Source organism: Octodon degus, unplaced genomic scaffold (assembly GCF_000260255.1).
Source record: "Octodon degus isolate 3935 unplaced genomic scaffold, OctDeg1.0 scaffold00047, whole genome shotgun sequence".
Classification (NCBI taxonomy): domain Eukaryota; kingdom Metazoa; phylum Chordata; class Mammalia; order Rodentia; family Octodontidae; genus Octodon; species Octodon degus.
This window is the reverse complement of record NW_004524623.1, coordinates 11,613,123-11,638,975: the sequence shown is the minus strand read 5'-3', so window position 1 is coordinate 11,638,975 and position 25,853 is coordinate 11,613,123. Positions and strand designations below refer to the sequence as shown.

Here is a 25,853-nt window from a genome sequence, read left to right as displayed (position 1 = left end):
CAACCCAGCGCTGGGATTACAGGTGTGTGCCACCACGCCCTGACTCTGGTCACCAGCTTGGCATGCTGGAGGGTGGGGCTGGTGCAGCAGGTGGTACTGGGTATGGAAACCTGGTACCTCCATTTGCCTAAGCAGGCACTTAGTCCACTGAGCTAACTCACCAGCCCAGAAGAGTACATGTTTGTGATTTGTTTCAATCCCACACTTTAGAGTCATAGGCAAACAAATAGGAGGGACTGTAGTAAATATGTCTCTGTTTAAAGACTTAAATGACTGGGGGTAGCTTCACACTGGTCCATTTTAATACTGTATATTCAGATGTTTCTTCAAAATCTGCAACAGTCCTTGTGCCTTGAGATTTTACTTTTTGTACAGCATGCTTAAGAGGTTTTCATTTTGCAGTTGTTGGTTGTTTGTTTAAATTTTCCACCTTTGGATGAACCGCCCTTTTAACTGCTGTCCAATACCATTTTAAGACTGAGTCTCTGATTTCTTTCCCCCTAAATGCCATTTAGGTTACCAGCCAAGATATGGTATCCAGAGAACATACGACAAAAGACAAAAGCAGGCTAGTGGTTGCTGTCAGGGCCTTTCCAAGACGAATATCAGAAATCCCTGGCAGCCAGATGAGTGGAGCATACCATGAACAATTTAGGAGATGTTGCTGTTGAGATACCAGGACAGGTAAACTAAAAAAAAAAAGAAAAGAAAAAAAAAACCTGCACAAAGTAAAAGGCTGCAGACATTAGAGATTAATTGCAATCTCTGGGATGGTGAGAGTGGGAAGGCTGAAAATAAAGCAGGGGTTCAGTCTGACAGACTGGACTGGAGAAGCAGTCAAGGAACTTAAGCAGGAGCCTTAGTGCGGGGACCAGTGACAGTCTGCAGTTGCGGATCTATTCAGAGGAACAACACAAAGCTCGGTTACTTTATCTGGCCTGCGCTCCTGGTAACAACGAGAACTTGCTGACCTGCTATGAATTACATCCTTGCTGGTATGAAGGAATTTGGGGTCTCGAAAGAATAGCAGAATTGAGCTTAATGTTAAGAAGTCAGAAACATGGGAATTAGCCAGACCCTGATATTCTAGACACTTGGTCTGCTTCTTAATGACGCAAGTAAATTTACACTACATTTCTTTCACTAGAGTTTTATTGTATCCTTTAATTGGACATCCTACAGTTTTCTAGCCATGGCTATTCCTCTGAATATTGTGGAGAACACAAGTAGATGCAAACATTTTGTGTTCCTTATTAACAGTGAATGACATCTATAGTAAGTTTGGTGTCTCAAGTTTATGATGTTTAGATCATAGAAAGGTACAGGTTAAAAAGCTTATCTCAGCCATTTCAAGGTGGGAGTCACATCATCTAAAATAAAAATATACAGAATATCTTTAAAATTAAAATATTCCCTTGGTACACCTAGAGCATTCTTTTCAAAAAATATCTATGAAAATTTGGTAAGTAGCACTTTCAGTAAATGCTATAATTTTCCAGTCTTTCGCAGAAAGCGTATTGTTCAGTCGGCAAGCACACATTTTTTCTCATTTTCATTGCCTATTCTCACCTTCTCACAGGTGCTGGCGTCCACTTTCTTATACAACATCACTTTTAAAAAACATTATAGATCTTTTCACAAACACTATTGTTAAACTATAAAGTCCACTGTTGCTCTCTGTAATCAAAATGTTGGATTGGGTGTGGTGATGCTTAAAATATCGCTTCTCTTTCTGCTCCTCGAACCTCCTATTGTGAAGAAGAGGTTGCTTTTCTCTTAGTTTTCCTGTCAGCCTGTTGACTTCTCAGTCTGCAAGCTCTTGATCTTTAATCATCTGTAGCACATCTGTGTGCATCATAGTGTGTTCAAAACTCAACAATCCAAAATATTAAGCATATACCAAGGAGCTCTTTTAATGCATTTTCTGTGCAACAGTGCTTCCCTAAAATGCAACCCATTTTGCATAAAAAATAAGGCTTTACTCTGTGGGGATAATCAAATAGTTATGCTGAACTGATAATGTTTTTCTTTCTCAGACAGTCATCTGATCCTGTAATTGGGAATTTAGTTATTATTTACATCCAGGAATGATGTGTTCTCTACTTCAGGTTATCATAAAAATATTTCCTAGGGGCTGGTAAGACAGCTCAGCAGACTAAAGCACCTGTTGAGGCAAGCTTAGGCAAGAGCAGGGACTGCAGTTTGATCCCAGCACCACATGCAGTGCCAGCCCTGCCCCAGGGCGGGCTGAGCAGGGCAGAGTCCTGGCATAGTGGCACATGCCTGTAATCCCAGCGCTGGGGTGGCTGACAACAGGAGGATCACTAAGAGTCCAAGCTGTGTAGTGAGATCCTTTAACAACCAAATACATTAAAAATTTTTTTCTTACCCTGAAATAATCTGTTCAGGCAGGTTCATTAACAAAGAACCATTCCAATTCATTTATTATATTATATTATATGAAATTCTAGACTACGTGTTCATTTGCATGAAAGTATACCTTAAAAGTGAGATACTTTGGATATAATGTAAATTGATTGTGCCTGCTTGTCCATGTTATTTTTAATACATAAACAATCTGAAGAGTGTTTCTTTTCATAATCTATAAATGAAAATGAACATCTTTAAAATGGTCACAGGGAAGTGACAATGTAGTATTTAGGATAGCATCACTTCATTTCTTTAGAGGTAATGTTTTTCTTAATTTGGAGTCATGATTTATTTATGTATTTGTTTGCTTATTTAAAGAGAAAAATATGAAACCAAGTTTCAAAACAGATTAGTAAGACAGTTAGAATAGTTGATACACTGTGTGTTGTTGTCTTTGTAGTAGTTAAGCAGAGTAAAAGATACAGGCAGGATCTGTTGTCTAAACAGACAATACTCTATCATCACAATTTCAGATATTCTGCTTCTCTTGCTGTTTATCCCAGATCCTCACTGTGATTCAGAATTTCTCCTTGAAGCTCTGTATCATATAATTGCCCTTTCTATACTTCAGGAAATAGAGTACAAGTAAGGCTTGTGGAACGCTAATAGATTACTGTAGCATACCTATTAACATAAAATGAGAGTAGCCTTATTTTGAAAAAAAGTTTTATTTTTCTCCAATATGACAAGATATTGAAGTAGTGACAAATCATTCACCTTTGTCTTCTATTTTTCTTGAAGTCTCTGATAGGCTTCTCGTATTATTGTGGAAAGTCATGAGTTTCTGATTTCTTTCTCTGGTGTTCATTTGTTTTTGTGGTGGGCTGCCAACTGCTGGTCAACTTGTTACATGTAGCAGGACTGAACTCACATGGTGCTGGGTTTGGGAGGCTCACCTGAGGGTCGTTGCCAGCAGCGTAAGAGGCAGAACTGGAGAAGCTATTGGGGAGCTGTTGGGAGCTGTTGGGGAACTCCTAGCTTTCTTGGGCTGTTCTGCTGGGGGAACTTTGTCATGCTGAGTTTCCTGATGAACTTGGCTGTTCTCATCTGAGGGCTCATTCAGGACCCTGTTTTCTGAGCAAGGATGGCTGCGGTTCACATTGGGGGAAGCTCTGGTCCTCACCTTGAGCATTGCTGCCTGGCTCCCATGGGAGAGATGGTTCACTTCTCAGTCTCCTGGAGAAGCTTGTTTCACTGGCTTTCCTGATGATAACTCAGCTTTCCTCATCACTGGGAGAGCTCAGGACCTCACTGTTGCTGAGGCTGGCTGTGGTACCTTTGGAGGAGCTCTGGTGCTTACCTTGAATTTTGCTTCCTACCTCCAGCTCAGATCCCTCAGCCTGCTAGCACAGACCCTTCATCCCACTGGTATAGACTTTCTAGTTTCTACCACTGACTTTTGGAGCTTTCCAGTGCAGATCCATGATGCAGGCTTGCAAGAGACCTTGCTCGGAGCTCTAGGTTTCCAACTGGACTTGTGGAGGCATTGTTACAGGCTTTAGGTCTTCAGCTGGACTCATACAGGATATTAGGATCCAGGCCCTCAGCTGGCTTCTTTAGTCTTCAGAGTGTGGTCAGATTTCCTGCACTCTTTGTATATGATTCTTTGGGTGACTATACACCAAATCTCATAAAATATGTCTTGTATTGTTCTCAACTCCCAAACCATGATGCTGTTCATAGTTTCCTATATTCATGAATATAGTAATGAAAATTTCCTTCTTGAAGTGTAAGTGGATTCCTGCATGTACTCACTATCTGAATGCAAGGAAACAACTACATTTTAGGGTAAGCATAAGTCTTACCTCTTACTTCAAATCTGTGTAGAGATCCAAAAAACATTTTATTGAGTTTTATTTTCTGAGTCTAAGAAAAACAGCTGACAAAATCTTGTCTTTTCTCTGCCACTCTGAGTATTCTGACTTATTTGAGGACACTCATAAAATAAGACTCATCTCATGAAAAGCCCCCCAAAGTTATGATTAAAGCAAAAACAACACATGAACAAAATCACCTGCTTGATTCGCAATACATAACAAAATGACAAAGGCATCAACATGAAATATTAAAGGATAAAAGGAAAAAGGAGGACAGGAAGGCAAGAAAACAGGCAGGCAGGAAAGCAGGAAGTTCTGCTCAAATTGATATGTGTTTTCTGCAAGCTGAGTGAATGAAATGGAGACTCCTTTTGGCTGTTGTATTCACTCTTAGCGCTGAAACATGAAATCACCTAGAGCCAATCAGGTCTTTATGTTTCAGTTGGTTCATTAGCAACGAGATTTGAGTGATTATGGGTGCTTTCTTGTAGCATCACTTTTAATACACTCTATAGCACATCACTGAAAATGTGCCAAGACTGACACAGACTTGGCAGACACTTTGAGAACTCCTGGTGCCAACAAGATGTCTTTCTTAGGTGAAAACAAATTAGAATGAAATTTCTTCCCAGCTTGCTGAGATAAAAGGTCCCTGGAAATTACTGGATTGCAAGATTGCCATCTTAAAGCCCTTCATTTTGCACTGTTGTTCAAAGTTGTATTTTTGTTGCAATTGGCTCCCTGCCTCAGAACTTGCTGTGCTGTGCTGGGTTAACCGTGATAGGCAGGTAGTGTGGGGCCACTAGGAGATTTGATAGTCGTGTGGTGCCAGGTAGGGCTACCTGCATCACCAGAGGGTGGCATGAATCTCTGAGAGACAAAGGTGATGTTTTGATACAGGCTGCCACTCTCCTTTCAACTTGATCTCTTTGTTCATCTTCTCAGTCTTTTACTTCTTACTCTTCTCCAGAAATTCATAGAGCTGTCACTGCACATTTACACTAAAGCAATTCCTTTAAGTCACTTTTAAAAGTGTTAAGAAACACATGGGGTAGAGCCAATAGTCAACTGAGTTAAAAAAATCTACATATATTAGTACTTTGGAAAACATTTAAACAATGTCTCCATAAAATCTACAGCCAATACTGTTAGATGATTTGTTAGCATTCAATGTCTGTGTAATAGATGAAGATGGATCATGGGAGGGTGAGTATTCATTTAAAACTATCTAAAAAAATTATGTTTCTGAAAACTGTAAGAATACTGTTTACTTAGAAATATTTTATGAAGGAGATTTTTATTGAGTCATCACTAGAAGCCCTGCACTAAGAATAATAGGCCCGAGTCAAGCTGTGCTCTCAGGAAAATTGTACGGGAGTGGGCAAGAAATGACAAGTGAATTTACCTGCAAGTACATGTCATGTGGTAAAAAATAATTGTCATGAGAGTGTGTATTGGGTTAAGGAGATGAAGATGATAGAAGGGGATATTATTTAGATGAGGAGCTTATGTAAAGCCTCTTTAAGTCAGAAGAGAATATATATGCATTGATTGGTATTTATCTAATCACTACATATAATTTACTTGCTAGTACGTATAATGTAGACCTGCCACCTTATTTAATATTTAATCTATACTATTTACATTCTTGGCATATTGGTTGCTAAAACCTTGGCATTGTCTAGGCCATAGGATCTGAGGTGTGATAACAAACATTTGTGCTTGCATTTTGCTTGGTGTGATCTCTGCTACTTACTGTTATTTCTCTCACATTTCTGGTATGTTAACATCTGCTGCATAGCTTTGTGGTCTATGTCACGTAACGAGTGGAAAACACGTAAGATAATGCTTAAAACACAATTTTCACTTCACGAATGGCAGTTATTGGCACTGCTAAAATCAGCATGTGGCTATGATTTTATAGCTTGAATATGAACTATCCTCCATAGCCCATGTGATAAACAATTGATCTGCAGCCATTGATGTCATTAGGAGGTCATGGAACCAATCAAGGGGGGCCTGCTGGTGACTGGGAGGGGGCCCTAAAGTGAATATTGGGATGCTGGCCTTGTCCTAGCTCATCCTTCTGTTTCCTGAATGCAGTGAAGTGAGCAGGCTTTCTCTGGCACGCAGTCCTGCTGTAACATTGTGCCGCGACACACCCAAAGCAATAGGACCCAGAGATGGCATATGGGAAATTCTAAAATTTTGAATCAAATTAAACTTTCCCCCTTTTAAATATGCGTCACAGTTGTGAAAAGCTGCCTAAGAGGCATATGTTTCAAGTTAAAAACATAATCATGAGAACCATTTCCTCATTAAACACTTCACATAATTTAATGGTGCCATTTTAAACAAAAAGTCTTTTATTTATTTGGTAAGGGTCTCACTACACAGTTCAGACTCTTACTGATCCTCTTGTTTCAACCTCCTCACCAGTGCTGGGATTACAGGTGTGAGCCACCATGCTGTTTCCTCGGCCAGCTCAGAGCCTAGGGCTGGCACAGCATGCTGTGCCAGGGATCAAACCTGGGTCCTCGCACTTGCCAGGTAGGCACTTAGATCTCCGAGCTATCTTCCCAGCCCAATGGTGCCATGTTTAAAGCAAATAATTATGGACTGGGATCAAACACATAGCTACTGTACTTTTATATTTATGAAAACGCTTTAAGATTTCATTTTGGAAATATTACTAGCTTAAAGTAGCTCAATTACCATGAGAATCCTCTTTCTAGAACTTTCCTTCCAGGTGAAGCAGAATGTAGAATGTTATAGATTATGTTGCCACAAAGAAAAGGAGGGGTGTCTCTGCTTGGTGCTGAAATATGCATGCGTTCTGCTGATCTTACATCTCAGAGGCCTACAGACTCCAAATCTTCCTCCTCTGAGTTTTAGAACTTTTCAATATTTCTGCTCCTATTTTCAGACACTCCAAAACCTTCTCCTACTTCTTCTGTGTTTGAGGCCATGCAGGACACAGGCAAAGATTTATTTTCTCCCTGTGCTCCATGCTCAAAAGGAAGCCAAGACGAGCCCCAAGGACTCTTCTTCAGCTGTTTGCGTTGAGTGCTCGCTGGGCTTCTCAGTGGCGCCATCCAGATGGGCAAGCATAAAGACTCTCTTTTCAAACAACTATCTTCAAACCATTGCTGTCAAATCTTTTAAAATCTAAAATAGTGTTTCTCAGGCACTGCTGCTTATCAGATTAACCTGTAGAGTTTCTTAAGATATCTAATGTAGAGTTACATCTCTGTATTTCTAACTCAGTATGTCCTAAGTGGAACTTGAAAATATGAATGTCTAACAGTTGTTCAGGTAATCATTGAGGCCGTTGGTTCCTGATTAAATTTGCATGTATTTGCAAGGAATCGACTATTTGAGGATTTTCTCTTTTACCCTCCTGATTGTTAAATCTGACTTAGATGCATGGCAGTCCTCCAAACTCTGGAGGGCTCATACCGTTTTGCAGTTATATTCTATTACATAAGACTTGGACAGATTACAAGTATTTAGCTAAATTGATATGAGCAACCATTTACAATCTGTTATAGTATTCTGCTTCTGACCATTTTGAAAGGATTATGCTAGATGTACAAATAAGACAGCTAAACCTGTTAAACGAGAGAACATGGGCTTAATCTTTCATCTCTTACTAGTTTTAAGTTAGATTGTAAAGTACTCTTCAATACTATGCTTCTAAAACTCTGAGTTACACACTGACCAGCTTGGACAATATTCTACACAAATGCACATGGATACATACACATATCTGTACACTACTTTGATAAACTTCAATGTGAAAATGCAATATACAACAAACACAAGAAGTTACAAATAGAATTTATGTGACTAAAACATCCAGATATTTATTTGCTTTAGCTTCAAGCAATCTAAACTGTGTGCTTCTATTAAATCATTTTAAAGTTTAACCTTGCCTGTCTGAAATGCAAAGCACAAGGATGTGGATTAGATACCTGGTACCAAGTGCCATGCCACCCCAGAATCTTGGGCGAACCTTGCTAACCTTAAAACTCAGTGTGGTGTCACTTGTGATCCCAGTGCTGGGGAAGCTGAGACAGGAGGATCTCTATAAATCTGAGCTTCATAGCAAGACCTTGTACCAAATAAATAAATAAATAAATAAATAAATAAATAAATAAATAAATAAATATTATTTTAAAATTAAAAACAGAACTCTTCTTTGATTACTGAGGTTTGTACATGAAATTTTGCTAGTTGTGGGGCTGGCCAGATAGTTCAGCAAACTAAAGCGGTTGCTTAGGCAGAATGCCGGGATTTGAGCCCCATTGTGCTGTGTGGGACCCACCCCTGGAACACACCAAGACAGCGACTGAGACTGGGCATGGTGGCGAACTCATATAATCCCAGTACTTGGGAGGCTGAAAACAGGAGAATCACTAGAGTCCAATCTATGTAGTGAGAACCTGTAGACCCTGTGATAAATACATTAAAAAATAAATTTTTGCTAGTCATATTGATTTAGTTGAGAGACAGCACATTACCTAAGTCCACGCAGTGCTTTCCTCATAGATTATTCCTTGATCTGCCAGTAGCTTAATATTTTTTCAGTTTTTACTTATTAGTACATGTTTACATACATTATGCTTACTTTCCTCGTGAAGAATTGGTAGGTGTACGTGACATCTCAATTCTTTATCTTCATCTCCTTTCTTTCATCTTCAAGTTATCTAAAATTAACCTGCTTTATTTTTAATATTTTGTTCCTATCTCTTTTTATGTATTTAGTACAAGGTCTACAGGGTCTCACTGCATATAATCAACTCGTAGTGATTCTGTTTTCAGCTTCCCAAATGCTGGGATTATGAGATGGGCTCCACCACACCCAGTCTCAGTTGCTGCCTCAGTGCACCCCAGGGGTGTAAAATTAGCCTGTTTTAACGTATCATATTGGAGGATGAGGCTGAAGAAAGCAGTATGTGTTCTGAGGCAGATACTTATTGGAAACTGCCATTCTGTCTCGGTTATGCAATCTCTACTTTTCCGCAATGCCTTTGCTTTTGAAGTTCTACCTCTTATACGTTAGTCATAGTAAGATAGTTCTATGGAAACATTTTTTTGCCTCAAAGTTATGTCAGTACATCTCTGACTCCTCCCTGCCAGCTGCATGCTGCTATTTCTGTTTATTCTGAGTAATCACCAACTCTTTCACGTTTCTACAGGCTCTGTTTCTGTGGTCTAGTCTTTCATTTGGCTGGAAAATATACTGGCTTCATTAGAGAGCTAGTTTGGTAAGCATGGCTATAATACAAATTGATGCATTGGAATCCAGGATCTTGATAATTTGAACTCCATTCTGCTAATTGAGGACAACATTAGCAAAGTGCTTGCCAATAAATTCTGTCTAAAATTGAACAAAGGGGCAATAGCATTTAAGGCACTCTAAATAGGACATACATTATTATTCTTAGAGGCTGTGTTAATATTTGTTTTTTCCCATGGTCACCATTTATGTTGAGGGCTTACCCTTTTGCCTACCTAGGTGCTATTTATCTGTAAAAAATCACCTTGAATTTTTAGGTGATGGTTCGTTCCTCAGTTTTAAGCCATGTGATAGGCCTGGCAAAATAGTTCAGTGGACTAAGTGCTTGCTTAGGTAAGCACAGAAACCGGGGTTCAATTGCCAGCACAGCATGCCACGCCGTTCCCATCCCGTAGTGCACTGAGCCAAGCACAGGGACCTGGTATGGTGGCGCATTCCTGTATTCCCAGTGCTGGGGAGGCTGAAAACAGGAGCACTATGAATCTGAGATGGGTATTGAGACTCTGTACCAAATACATTAAAAAAAATTTAAGCCAGGTAATTTAAGGTAGGCATGTTCTACTCAGAGCTTTAGCAGTATGTGTGATGAATATGAATTTCTCATGGCATTGCAGTCATTTCATTAAACTCATTGCCTCATTGAAATCCTTATTTTTTTATTTTTAAAATGTACTTAATACAGGCTCTCAGCATGCAGCTCAGATTTGTAGTGAGCCTCTCGTTTTCAGCTTCTCCAGCACTGGGATTACAGATATGAGCCACCACACCCTGACTCTGTGGCCAGCTCAGTGCACCCAGGAGTGGGGCTGGCGTGGCATGTGTTGCCAGGGATCAAACCCTGTTCCCTGGGCCTGCCTAAGCAGACATTTAGTCCACTAAGCTACCTCTCTGGCCCTGAAATCCTTGATATTAATTTTATCAGAGTTCCATATAAAAATATTGTTTCAAAAGTAAAGTTTAAATGGAAACAATGTCATCATGGTATAACTAGTTGTCATTTAGCAATAATTTCAAATTTTTTTTAAAGAACACAAGAGAGTGATAGAAAAAATAACATTGAAAATGATGCCAGATTACACTAAAGAAAGTAATAGGAATTCAACAATGGTTACTGTATTACGTGATGCTATCTTTAAATTAGTTGTTCAGAGTACTAGATATAAATGTGTAAGATTCGTTTAAAGAAAAAAGAACAATAATAAAAAAGCTATAAGAAATTCAAAAATAGAAAATAAAAATCAGAGTAAGAAAAGAAATTTAAGCATTGACTGCTCCTCTCAAAAGACCAGCAGAAATGAACAACACAATTATTCAAACTATTCTGCATATAAACCTAAATTTATTATTTTCTTTCTTCCATTTGTCCTTTTCCTTACCCCAGTTTTTTCTTCCCTTGAAATCATCATACCACAGCGATATATGTGCACCCGTGTTTATAGCAGCACAATTTGTTATAGCTAAATCTTGAAAACAACCCAAATGCCCATCAACTGAGGAATGGACAAAAAGATGCGGTATTTTTATGCAATGGAGTATCATTCAGCTATGAAAAAGATAAATTTGAGGCTTTTGTAGCTAAATAGATGCAGCCAGAGACTATATTGGTAAGTGAAATAAATCAGACCCACATGTGCAAACATCGTATTACCTCATTAGTGTGAGACCCAGAAAGAGTAATGAAAATCTAAAAGGTACAACAGATACTGTGAAAGGAAAAGAATTTGTTCACTTAGTAATAATTGTGGCTGGAGACAGCTGCCTAAAAATAAAGTCACCAATGACAAAAGCAAATTAATGGTAAGAGTTGCCTTCAGGGAAATATTCTTGAGTATCTCATTAGAACACTCATATCATAGAACTCATGATATTGCCTCTACTCTGAGACTTCTCTGTCACACAAAATACTCTTGTTTTACATATAGTAGCCTGAATTTTGTTTCTCACACCCACAACTACAATGCATTATAAAGTAGATTAATGAATATAACATATCTAGTTCATAATAATTAGCATTCATAATTACAAAAACATGCATAACAAAACACAAACCACAGCATAAAGCAAATGTCTTATTATATGATTAAATTAGTATTACATAATAAAATAATAAACGTTGTTTTACTAATGATAGCATCTAGAATCTTACCTGGAGTGCCACTAGGAAATTATTATGATATATTTATTTGTACTCAATATTGGGAAAATTAACTTACTCTTCTTCTCGGTTCTTATTAGTTTTGATTTTCTTAAGGGTTTATCCAGTTTCTCATGGGTTCATGAAGTTACTTTCGTTTCATAATATTTAGTGATAGTTGTTCTTTTATTATTGATGCTGTGTGCCCCCTTTTCAGTAGGGAGCTGGGGTGTAAATGTAACCCAGCAGAGGATGAGCTATAACAGCAACATCGTGTAATGACAGCTCTGAATCTTGTCGGTCAGCAGAGTTGCTGCCCAGAACAGGATTTGCTCAGCAAGACCTTGGCTTTCAGGATGATTGTCACTTCACTGTATTACCCTGAACCTTTAAACAATTCATAATTTATTGCATGTCTTCCTGAATGTGTGCTTCCAGGGCAGAGTCAGCAATGTACCGACTTTCCCAAGCAACTTTATCAAGGTCTTCAGTGTAGGCCTAAGAACTGCATGACCAGAAGACGTTCCCAGGCTGCTGAAAGTCTAGATGCCAGGCTTCTTGTTTCATAGCTGATCGATGTGGAATGTGAGGGCTGTGAGACTCGCATTTACCTCCATGCCTTATATTTTTGCTGTCTGAAATATTTTTTTCTGGTATGTAGAGATATATTTTTTAAAGATCTTAGACTTCTTGGAATTGTAATAGATATATATTTCAACCTTTCCTCCCCTACTTACAATTTGGAAGTTCTTGGGACTTAATTTTCTTCCTTATAAACTGGGATGATGCATATGGATTGTTTTAAGGGGCACTATTAGCACTTTATTTATTTATTTATTTATTTATTTATTTTTGTCCTTTTGAGACAGTTCAGGCTGGCCTTGAGCTTATTTTATAGCCCAAGGTAGTCTCGAACTCATAACATTCCTGATCCTCCTGCTCCAGGATGCAGAGTCCTGGGATTATCGGTGTGCACTACCACACTTTGCAGTATTTGTGATTGAGATAATCCTAATTAGTCCTCAAACTGACATATATTAGTATCAATATATCTTAGTCAAGAGTGCATATGAGCCCCTAAAACTGCTTCTACTCAAACTTAAATACGATTTCTAAAATATATTATTTATTAAAAATAATGTGCATCCTATACTTTCTAGATTCTGAAATTTATTTGATTGATGTTGACCTTCAGTGTATGTCTCACCTGGCCTCACCTACTCTCTTCCTACGTGAAATGTGATGAGCACGTTACTGGGCATATGTGTCTTCTTGTCCTCAATGCCCAGAGAGCGCACATACATGAAAAGGCTCCCATGAGGGACGAGAAACAAAAACACTTGGGATGAACAAATCTCTTGGAACAAAGAGAAGATGCTTTTCAACATAGTCATGGAATCAGAGCACATCAGAAGTGATCTATCAGTGCAGCCTCAAGGTCATGATTACTGATTCAGAGAATCACCCCAGAGAGGATTTCAGAATTAGTAACTACAGCTGGGAATACGGCAGAACACAATGCAGGAAGAAGCACCATTTATAAGAGTGAAGAAGCTACAAGGAATACTAAATTTATTTTTCCCTTTCCAAAGCAATGACAGAAGAAACAAGTAGCGAGCCCCCCATCTGGAAGAATATAAAATAAGAAATGAAGTAAATTGGACTTTTTGGAGGTTTTTAAATTCATTACCTTTGGTGATGATGTTGAACAGTTACAATATCTACGACAGAAAGCATAGTAACACAAAACAAAAGAATCTAAAAGAACATAAAAGAAAGAGGAGAGCAATTAATGAGGCTCTGATGTCATGGACTGAAATCCTCTGTTTACTCACGAGGAGTGGAAGGTTGAAGCTTCAATGTTGATGGCGGAACCCAGGGCTGCTAATTAGCTTTTTGTGGTGGGATGCATGTGATGTGAGTGGACCCTAATGCAACTATTTTCTACTCAAAGAGGAAGAGGCTAAAGCATAGAGCATATGCGGGTATGTGCATAAGTCCTCTCCCTCGTCCCATCTTCCCTCTCCTTCTTTCCATTCTCCTCTCTGCCTTTTCTGGCAGGTGAATATATACTGAGAAGATAAGGTTTACATGAAAAAAGGGGCCTTCAACACCACAATTCTACCATGCTGGCACCCTACTCTTCAGCTTCCTAATCATAAGAACTGTGAGGAATAAATATCTGTCACTGCATACATTATCTATTCTATCAGGATTTTATTGTTGTTGTTAGATGAACTATAATCACTTTTCTTGTTATTGGGACTAAACACCGGACTCACCCAGCATAATGGGGAAGGTTATTCAGACAGTCTTCAGAGGCTCTAGTCCATAGACAGCTTATTCTCAGCCAGGATATGCTCCAGGGGAATGGCAGACAGAAAGCAGAGAGAGAAGGTAGGGAGGAGCTTGGAGAGAGAGAAGACCGTCTAGGCCAAGCCTGAGATGAGGTCAAGACTATAATGCAAATGTTCAGAATTAAAATAAAAATTTATGCCTTTAAATGATCAAGCAAGGCCTTTCCCATCATAGTATAGTGATTTTCATGGTTTTCCCATAATTCCATATATTTTTGCTGGGACAAAGAGCCTGATGCCTGCAACTCAGAAGGAGGAGAGGTTTCTTTGGCTTGCAGTTTCAGCGGGCTGAGCCTGCAGTAGACTGGGGCCAAGGCATGAAGAGCATGGTAGAGGAGTCTGGGCAGGAAAGCTGACCAACCCACTGTAGCCAGGAAAGAATGTGAGGGAAGATAAACAGCTAGTGATGAGACTCCACTTTCCCAGGCCACATCCCCAGTGATGTGCCTTCTCCAACCAGGCCCCACTTCTAACTGCACATTTAGCTCTGGGTTCATCAATGGATAAGTAGAATCATGGGCATAGTATGCTCAGAATCTTACCACTTTCCTGAAGCACCACCTCTGAACATATGAGATTTGGGGGAACACCTTAGATTGAAACCATGCAAGGCAAGAATTTAAGATGAACTTTCCTATCAGTAAGACTTATTTTATTTATTTATTTATTTAGATACCAGGAATTGAACTCAGGACCTTGCACTTTCCAGGGAGGCACTGTGCCACTGAGCTATATCCCTAGCCCAGTAAGGCTTGTTTTTAAGTATAGTTCTATCAATTTCTTAAATTTGGGTTATTTCCAGTGAAATGAACTTACAATTTTATCAGTCAATATTTTGGGCCCTTAGAAAAAAATAGGTACTATGTCCTCACAGCAGTTTCCTATTATTCTTAACAATGCAGTATTTTCCACAGTTGGAAATATCCTGGCTTAATTTATGGCTAGAGTATATAAAATACTCAGCCATTTCGATTCTGTTTTAATTACACAAATCAAGCTTCAGTTTAGTTTTAGTTAGAAGTAGTTTCAGTACATCTTGAGAGTAGGAAAAGAGTATCCCATGGTGCTTTGAAGCTGAGACCTGCAAGAAATGTCACAAGAGAGTAATTAGGAAGATAAGTTTGATACAGACAGGCCTGAGATGAATCTACAAGATTGCATACATACCAGATAACACAATATTTCAAAAACAAAATTATTCAAATGGCTATCACTCTGTTAGTATAAATTGCCAGCTTTTCTTAAAATTGCTACTTGGTCCTAAAATTGTTTAACTTTATAAAACACCAATAAGCTTATAGACAAAATTTTATTGTCTAGCTAAGTGGCATAATAATTTTTCTTTCCTTTTCCAGTTGTTCAATTTAGGGATAATATAACACAATTAACTTTCACTGTCACAGTACAGAAATTGGAAGGAGTGTTTTTGGTCTATCAGCAAATACATTGAAATAGTGTTCTCCATAATTACTTCATATGCATCTTATTAGTTCATATTTCTATGCTGTGTATTATTATTTTTCTTCATATTCACTATCTTACTATTCTTTTCATTAAAACTCATCTATTTCTCATCTGAATAATTTCCCCAGCTGTCCAGATCCATCTGTACTTTTGATGAAGCTGATTTATTATGTCTCACTTCTAATATTTTTTATTACAGAGTCGGATGTGTTCTCATTTACATTTTCCACTGACTGCTTAACGAATATGTTAAATAATACCCAAGCACAGTCTGATCCCAGGGGACCTTCCTTGATATGTCTATCTTCCAATGAGCCATAAAATAATTGTGGCTTTCTATTTGCTGAGCTAATTTGTATATGCTTATGGTACTAGTACTTGTATGCAATAAAACTGTAAGTAATGAAATTGTAACTAGCATTTGTTCAACACTGAACTTTTGGAAAAAAACAATAATGACAAGAGAGGAGCTCGTACTATTGAATCTAAAAAGTACTGCTTTTCAGAATCCTATCACAATTTTCTTTGAGCTTAATCTTACTGACTTTTCACAGCTACAGTAATGCCTAAGATTTTAAATATGAAGATGAGTACAACAGTGTCCTTTGGCTTTATGCTAAAAGTCTATGCCATAGATTCTACACTAAATGCAAGAGAATGGGCGTTACTAATTTTATATAAAGGAACTTCCCTTAGATAATAATCCCATTCCACCTCATTCCAAAGACAAGCAAATCCTTTAGAAAACCAAGAATTGTGGAAAGCCAGATCTCCTCTCCTCATGATTAGATAAAGTGAGTTTCTTTGTGTACCTTAAAATAGGCTAACTCATCTGTTTCACATGATGTGAATTTCCTGGAGATTTAGACTGATATAGAAAATGTAAGGGGAAAATATGTTCTTTTCCCCTTACATTTGTAACAGACTCTAATTCAAATAACTCCATGACCACTCCATAGGTGTGCATAGTCTAAGGCAGAGAATTTAGCCGCTAAAAGTGAGTCTTTCCATACCGCAGCCACACTGAGCATTACACCTGACTCTGACAATCACAATCATGATGAACACTTTGCTTTTTTCCCCCAGCCTCCATGATAGCATTTGTTATTTCCTGTTCAAGACTTTATTTATTGATCTATTTTTTGGCGGAACTGGGGATTGAACTTAGGCCTTTGTTCTTGCCAGGTAAGTGCTTATTGTGTAAGACTTTAGTTTCCTAAGAAAACATGAAAAGCCATAGTGTATGACTTTGTGATTATTTTTACTACTTTTTCCCCAGTAGTAATTAAGTTTTAAAATCCCAGCTATGAGCAAGGAAAGAGGTCAGATCCTGTAGGAACTTTACCATCTGGGACTTTTTAGTCATTTCAAATTAAGGAAGATATCTAGAACCAAAATAAAACAGCAGGTGTGATTTGATTTAAATAATACACAAGGGCAGCACAAAATAATAAAAGATCCACTAATGATGATAAAATATCATTAGAAATAAAAAGGCTATAAGGCTGGTGAGATACCTCAGCAGATTAAATGCCTGCTTTGGCAAACTCAGGGACCAGGTTTCGATCCCCAGTCCCACATGCCCATGCCAGCCCTGCCTGCGGGGCACACTGCCTCAGTGACCGAGTGCAGGCATGGTGGCGCATGCCTGTAATCCCAGCGCTGGGGAGGCTGAAAACAAGAGGATTATTACGAGCTCGAGCCACGTAGTGAGACCCCGTACCAAATACACAAAATGAAAAAAAAAAAAAAGAAAGAAAGAAATAAAAAAGAAACAGAGCTATGACCTGTTGGCTAATATATATGGAATTTAAAAGTTAGAATAAAGCTGCGTATGTTGGCACATGCTTATAATCTCAGCTATTCAGGAATCTGAGGCAAGGGGTTTACTGCCGGCCTGGGCAAAATAGTGGAACTCCATTTTTTTTTTTTTTTTTTTTTTTTGTGTTTATTTATTTATTTATTTATTGCTATAGGGTCTCACTATGCAGCTCGGCGTTGTAGTGATCCTCCTGTCTCAGCCTCCCCAGCACTGGGATTACAGATATGCGCCAATAGTAGGATTGTGTTTCAAAATAAAAAATTTAAAAAGTTCTAGGGTGTAGCTCAGTGCTGAAGGATTTGCTGGGCATGTGCGAAGCCCTAGGTATGATACCTAAAACCGAAACCAAACGTAAGCACAGCACAACACAACACAACATAACAGCACTCTACTTCATTTTAGGCACATTTACTAATCCGATCTTTTGTTGCATGTGAAGAACCACCACGTTGATCCCCCCACCCCAAATCCAGCTGTGATTTTGTTTAGGGCTGAGCAGTGCAGGCCCTATTGAGGTGCTTTCCCTAAACTGGCTTTCAGCTTTAATAAAAGTCTGGCCCGACTCGTGTCTGTGCCTCGTGGCAGCACTCAGATGGCCCACGCCAGCTCTGCACCTCTGTCAGCGGCCACAGTTGAGGCCAGAGAGCAGGCTGTGAGACCCTCAGGCTCAGATATGAGATAACGTCTCAGCTGAGGCCGGCTTGAGTCCAGAGAAAATTCCTTCCCAGAACTGAGTATTAACAGGTTACTCGTCTACTACAATCGGAATCTGGCTGCTCTGTGGATCTCTGTTTTACCTCTTCCACAAACCTTGCCCGCCCGGCCACTTCTCTAGTGCATCCAGCCATATGCCCCTTGCCTTTTTCCTTAGTTATTTCCTAATACCGAGGCTCGGGCTGCCCCGTGGCCGTTGGTACCCCACGATCACTGGCCATCGCAGATCCCCTCTGCATTGCGTTTTGTCCCTTGCTCTTTCTTTGCTTGGCTTACTACAGCACTTTGCAAGAAATCATAGTCACACTGCAAGGGTCCCTGACAGTTACATAATTTTTAAAGATGAGTTTAAAATCCTAAATCGTTCTTGGCGTTTAACTTTGTAAAAAGTAAAAATAAGCTGGGTATGGTGGTACAATCCTAGCGCTCTAGGAAGTTGAGACACAAGGGTCACAAATTCAAGCCCAGTCTGAGCATTTCTTCAAAAGCTCAGCGAGACAATGAGACATTGAGACATCGTTTCAAGATGAAAAAATAGAAAGAATGGCCTGGAGACTTAGCTCAGTGCAAAGGTCTTGGGTTCAGTTCCCCAATATCACTAAAAAACAAAAACAAAAAACCTGTATCAGTCAAAAGACTTGGTAGATACAAGGTAAGTGGCCATAAACCTTGGCTATACTTTTCCTCCTATTGTGGAGCAGTATTTAGCACGTATTTCCTCTATCTATTTAGGTGAATAAAGTACAATATGACAAAACATGCTGAGGTGACAGATATATCTATTCCATCTGGAGAGATTTAGGGGCAAAGAACTAAGAAGACAATTGTTAAGTCCACTATTTCCAGAGAAGAAAATGTGTTGTCTGGTAATTTGGAGATCAATAAATCTTGTATTGGTGCAAGGGAAATGTGACAAAAAATATCCACCTAAGTCATTTTTCCAGATATAGTATAACACTAACCAATCTTTGATTCCTATTTATCTAACTTCTATGTGTAAGTAGTTTTATTTATGCATGTCTGTACATATATTATGCTTTATGATTTTTTGTTAATATCTTAGAATTTGCAATAGTTCAAAGAGTAGAAGTTATTTTTAGAAACCATAGACTTTACTTCTTTTGATGAGATGGGAGAGGCAAAATTTTATTACGAATCTCTCAGAGCTTTTGGCTGGGTCTGAACATTAAATAAGTAAAAGATGAATTAACAGGAGAAAAACATTAAAGATGTATTTAATGTAAGTTTTAGGAGACGCATGAGATCTTATGAAGAAATGAAGATCCAAAAGAAATAGCAAAAACTAAATGTTTTTATGCTGCTCAATAAAAAGAAGCACTTGTGGAGACATGACTATATGGGGACGATTAACAACAACAACAACAGCAGCAGCAGCAAAACCTTTCTCAGTCTCAGGTTCCAGAATTCTTCTCTTAATAATAGGAATACCTCTTTCCTTTGAACTGTGGGGGTCTCATCTTCCATAGGCAGGTTTCATCACCTTTCAGAAAGTAAAAAGGGGAGAGTCAGGGTGTGCTTGTTATACCCACTGTATTTTTAATTATTGTTAGGCCTAAATAGTCTTTATGAAAGTGGGCGGTCTGGGAATGGCAGGTGACACTATGACTTAACAGGTATATTTTTTCCCTTTGAAAGTCAGCAGGGCATTTTAGAGCCCCTTGAGAAAAAAAAAATACAATTTCTCATTGTGGTCCCAATATATTCAATAAATTCATCTAGAAACTTCCAAAATAACATAATTAAATACATAGAATGAAAATATTTGGCAGGTAAATAGGTTGGAGACAAGAGTAGGAGGCTCTTTAAAGAAATTGTATAACATTTTCTGACTAATATCACAAGAAAGATATTCCAGGTTAAAACAGATAGGCAATCCTGGGATTGAGATGAACCTGAATGAATGGAGCCCGTTTGATGAACACCTTAACCCAATTATTTATCACATTTTCGTGTATATATAGACTGATAAATGGAAAAAGTAAAAGTTTAAATATCTATGATAAATAGAAATGATGTCTTCTCACGGTATAAAATAAAACATAATCGAGAAACACTTAATTGATTGCGTTCATTAATTTTTTTCCCAATGGCAACTAAAGTAATAGTATGACACACAATTGATATGTGATGTCACATTTGATTGTAAGCTTGATTAGAATGAGTGACAGGTAGGAGAGTAGTAAAGTATCTCTTTGATTATGTCTGTGGGAAACACCCACCGTATAGACCAGCTACTGAAAGACGAAGATCTTCCCTGGCTTTGAGCAGCTCTAGCCAGTTTGTATCCTGCATGAACCAGATAGGAAAGAAAGGAGGAAGTCAGCCTGAATTTAGCGATCTGTCTTTTGTTGCTGCAGTCACTCATACACATCGGACTCCAGCCTTCTCAGCTTTGCAAGAGGACCTGTATCATCATCAACAATTAGAGAGGTTCCAATTTTGTAGCCTCAGTTTGAAAGGAGTAACTACTGGATCCTCTCACCCTTTCCCATGCAGATGGCCTTTGAGGACTGGGTTGTCTAGCTTCTGAGCCTGTCAACAAGTTCAATGAATCACCTTTTATAGTTCAGAGAGATAGAATATATATTCTATCAATTCTGTTGCTCTAAATAACCTTAACTGATATGCTGTACTTTGGATTTAAAGAAGTATGGTAGTTCTTCATGTAATATAAAATAGTGACCAAATTGTATTTCAAAATAAGTATTTTTTTTTACAGATGTTTCAGGTTTTTTTTTTTCTTTTCTTTTCTCCTCATTAGTTCACACAGGGCAGCCAATAGAGAGGCCACTGGGGAAGCCACCCAAAGTTACAAGTTTTATTACAAATGTTATATTAGTTGTATGATTTTAGTAGACCTCTTGCTATTATGTTTTTGATGTGTCATGACCCATATATAATAAAGTTTTCTATTCTCTAGAAAGCATGAATAACTAAGTTACATCTTATTTATGCAAACAATAATGCACAAGTTTATTTGTTCACTTTGTAATCTGATTAAATGAGAAGTCCACCTAAGTCGTGAAGATTTTTCATTCTAAAAGTATAATATAACATTCCCAAGTTTCAGAACTTTTAAAGTAACATTGAAAAAGCTTACTAGGCAAATAGGAAAAAAAGTTGAAAATAATTTTCTCGGACCAAGCATATAGATGATATGAAAAACCAGAATTACTTAAGGCCAAATCTGCTCCATTTTCCCGTCCATTTTGCACCTGCAGTGTGTTGGCACATTTTAAAGGAGATAACATCTGGTATATTATAAGCACAGTAATCAACAATTGCAGAAGCTTTGAGATTGTGACTGCACTTATGGGGAAAAAGAGAGAATGTAATTAAGAAGCTGTGAGTCTAAGATTAAACTCAAGATTTCCACATAACTCACTGTTTGACTGAAGACACTCATGTTAAAGGTAAAGAAAACCTATCAGGGAATCAGGAGTTGTACAGATATTAAGTATCATAGATCTGTAATGAGTGTAGTGGTCTTGGACATGATTGCATCTGGTTATTCAACCCAATGACACCATTCTTTAGGAGTGGGGAGGTTAACCAAGTACTTAAACCAAGGGTCTCTCAGTTGTAAAATGAAAACAGTGAAGGCCCTATGAGTTTATGGTAGGAATTATTGTAGGATATCATGACCTAGGAGGTAAAAGGAGTTTCTATGTCCTGTGTCACAATTCTTTTGGCTTTTTTAGATTTATGTTTTATACAATAATGATATCTTATGTATTTAACTTGACTCTATATATGCAAACTTGACTTATAAATTTGCCTGGGGTTTTGAAATTGTTTATCTATTCTAAGCTATGCATAAAAACATTCTGATGTTCAAGTTAATGTGCTAGAATTACAATTGCTGTGAGTATAAAAAATAGTCTTTTCATTCATATAAATGAGGTGAGATGTATTTTAGTCAAGTGCATCTAAGAAGTAAAGTGACAAGGTGAACAGGATAGGCCCCTGGACAAGAGATACACATTTGTAACATGAAAGGATGGAGAAGATAGAGAAGTACTTAGTGAACCAAATAAGAAAAAGAGACTAGATACGAAAAATAAAGCTTAAATCCTGAAAAACAAAGAAAAAGATATTTTTCTTTGCTTTTGGATTTGTTCATTATAAAGTTGCAGAGTATGAAATAAAAACAATATATTTGCATATCAATTGACGTAGATGAATCATAAGATATTTGAAAACTATCAAACAATGAAGAATTAATGGTAGTTTTCTGTGTTTCACATTTGATGTTCAAAATGTGTTTAAGAATTTATAGCAAAGTATTCATTGAGATTCAACTTGTTCTAATAAAGAACATTTCGAGTGTCACTCAGATAAATTTAATTCACAAGAACATCTTCCTGAAGCCCAAGGTATAATTTTTGGAGTGCTATCAAATACAAACTGTAATTGGGCTCACTAGAATTCGTCAAGACAGATCTTCTCACGCACACTCTTTCTGTTTCTGATCATCCCCTGTTTTCTGAATTTTCTATATTTAGTTTTTTTGGTGTCAGGAAGAAAAGAGAAGAATTCCAGTTCCAAACTTGGTGGAACTTTTTCTTCTAAGATACCTTGGATAAATAAAGTAATAAAGTCTTCCTTCCTTCCTTCCTTCCTTCCTTCCTTCCTTCCTGCCTGCCTGCCTGCCTGCCTGCCTGCCTGTCTGTCTATCTTTCTATTTCAAAGCTCTAAATCCTATGGGAAATCTAATACTGTGATTTACCTTAAACTTCTGTGATGGATATCATGGATTCAAACCCTGATGGTTGTTTAACTAAATATAAATATTTTTTATAAATTTTCTAACAATCTTTACACTTACTTATTTAATAGTAAAATCTATCCTATTGTTAGTAACATAAATAATAGCTAGAGAGAAAAGTCTATTAACAAAATTAACAGGAAAAAAACCCCCAATAATCTTATAAATTTATTTGTGCTTTTGCAATTAACATTTGAATTTAGTGTGATGAGTATTACTACTTTCTTATTATTTTCCTATTATAGATGATGAATGATGAAACAATATGAAACTTAGGTGTTTAAAGATACAAAGCCAGTAGACCTGGCATATAGATGCTCCTGAGAAATGTTTGTTGAATTAAACTAAACCTACAGGATATCCAATGATAATATCTGTATCTCCAGAATTTCATAACATAACTGTGAGCATTGATACATTTTGTCAAAATGCAAAGTCTAGAAACTCTGACACTGCAGGGGTGTGACATCCTTACTTTGTAAACATCCTGAGTCTGTGCAAGAGGAGGGCGGGCATGGATATGGCGTGGCTGCTCCTCTAGCCCTGTGGCCAGGGGCAGCCTGCTGACAGTGTAAGGGAGGAAGAGCAGCTTGCTCTCCCCTTCATTTGCTGTTGCTGCTTTCGCTGTCTTCTGCCTCTTTGGACTGTCACCCGTGTGCCGTGCCACTCTGCATTGGAGCCAACTGTGAGCTGAATAAATCTTCCATCTTTAATTTTTGGGATTGAAAATTTTGCCTCAGCAATGAGAGAAAATTAACTAGGTCAGTAGCATTGAAAATGAAGCCAAGTGATGATAGAAAACTTAAATAGAAGCCAGAGAAACATTTTCCTTCATTGAATCATTAGTGTATATATTTGTCTCTTTCCTCTTCGGTTCATTCTGTGTCATCTGCCATATATTAGTGAGAAATATTTTATCTCTGAGGAATTCCATGTGATATAAATATGCATTGTCTGCAAGTCAGTCACGTCCTCAGCCTTCAGTGTTCATTTGGGAATGAAGACAATTGTATCAGCGATTGGAAGACAGTAAAAGCAAAATAAGTAAAGAACTCAGGGGGATCAAGGAGTGAATCACAACAATATTAAGTCAAGGAGGAAGTGAAACAAATGCAGAATTGGGGGCAAGCCAAGCCCTCATGTTGTGAATGGGAAGTAGCCAAGTCACAGCAGACACAGACAGATGGGAGACTTGGATTCATGCAAGGGATAGCAGGTAGGCTGCAAGCCTGGAGGCTCACAGAGCAGTTCCTTAGGGGTAGTTAAGTATCTTCATGAAAGTTGCAATTTGATTATTTCATAGAACCCTTTTACAGAAATTTATATGGAAAGGAATTTTTAAAAAGATTTCAAACCACCTACAGATATCAATTTGTTCTAGTGCTATTGGAGAAATCAAATCATTAGAAGATATGCTTAAAATAGTAATGATGTGGCATGCTAGTTGGTTTAGGATCAGGTCTTGGAATTTCTCTCTAGTTTTGTATCTCAGAATTATACAGACCATCTTTGTTTTTGTGAAATACTGAAGACTGGCCCAATCAGCCTCTTCCTTTAAATGAGAGACAAAAGAACAACCTCACTTATCACATTTCTGTGGCCAAGTTTTCACACATGACAAACCTACAATGAGCAGGATCTCATTCAACACTTCGAAGTTGATTTAATAATGACAAGGCAAGAGGCCTTCTGACTTCTCTGACAAGTAACACCAAAGATTTCCTTACTCATGTGTGCGTGTGTGTGTGTGTGTGCATGTATGTGTGTGCATGCACACGTGTGTGTATTTAACTTCTATGTAAGCACTTCTGTTGTCCAGTCTCAGGAATCCTGTATATTTGAGGATAGAAAACAGTTACTGCTGCTTTTGCAGAACTTCAAATGAAATCTTTCTGCAATGTAGTTGGTCATCTTTTTGTTTGCACTGCCTGTGGAAATTCAGCACATAATAAACTTAATAAAAAAGTAATGCTCTTACATAATTTTCCTTTTTACTCTTGCTAGAATGTGTTTTATGGCCAGCCATTTAAAATTCTGTCTTAAATGAAACTAACAGGCTTTTGTTATGGTCATTACTGGCTATATAATTTGACAGGCTTATCGCAAAAGGACAATGTGAGACCTTTTGTTCAAAAATATTGAGAACTTGATGATGGGAACAGCAGAGCATTAAATCATACACTAGGAACTTCTTAGCTCAAAGCCCTGTGTGCCTGTACCAATTACAGCTTCAGTGTGGGCTGGGTTATAAAATAATGATGGAGCTGTTGAAAGCTGTTAGTTCTCTTGGGCTGCTCTGCTGGAGGACCTTGTCATGCTGACACTCCTGATGATCTTTGGAGGAGTGCTGGTCCTCATCTTGAGTGTTGCTTTCTGGCTCCAGAGAGGAAGATGGTGCACTGCTCAGCCTCATGGAGAAGCCTGTTGCATTGGCTTTCCTCATGGGAACTTGGCTTTCCTCATCACTGGAGGAGCTCGGGACCTCGTTGTTGCTGAGGATGGCTGTGGTCCTTTTGGGAAGCACTAGTGCTTACCTTGAGGTTTGCTTCCTAGTTCCAGTTGAGAGCCTCAGCCTGCTAGCACAGATCCTTCATCTGGCTGGAGTAGACTTCCTATCTTCCACTGCTGACCTTTGAGCCTTTCTAGTAGAGATTCATGAAGCGGGTCTGCACTAGACACTTCCGTGGCTCTAGGCCTCCAATTGGACTGGTGCGAGGCATTGTTATGAGCTCTAGGCCCTCAACCAGATTATTTAGTGTTTAGTGTGTTGGTAGGTTCCTGCACTTGCATACAATTCTTTTGGTGATTCATTATAAAATATTGTAAAATGTGTCCATATTATGTTGCTTCCCTTGCAAAAAAAAAAATCCAAACCACAAACAGGACAGATATTAAACAATTTAAAAGCAATATTGATAACTTCAGATAAACTCTCACAGTTTGATTATCTTCAGTAAATACCTATCTATCCAGAACCTTGAACATCCTAGGTAGGAAGAAAGGTAGATCGCATAAAAAATAGTT

At 38.2% G+C, this 25,853-nt stretch overlaps 1 pseudogene; it reads right to left on the bottom strand.

The window, feature by feature from the left end:
* Positions 1-859: 859 nt before the first annotated feature.
* LOC101577027 overlaps positions 860-25,853 on the bottom strand; it is a 27,199-nt pseudogene continuing 2,205 nt past the window's right edge.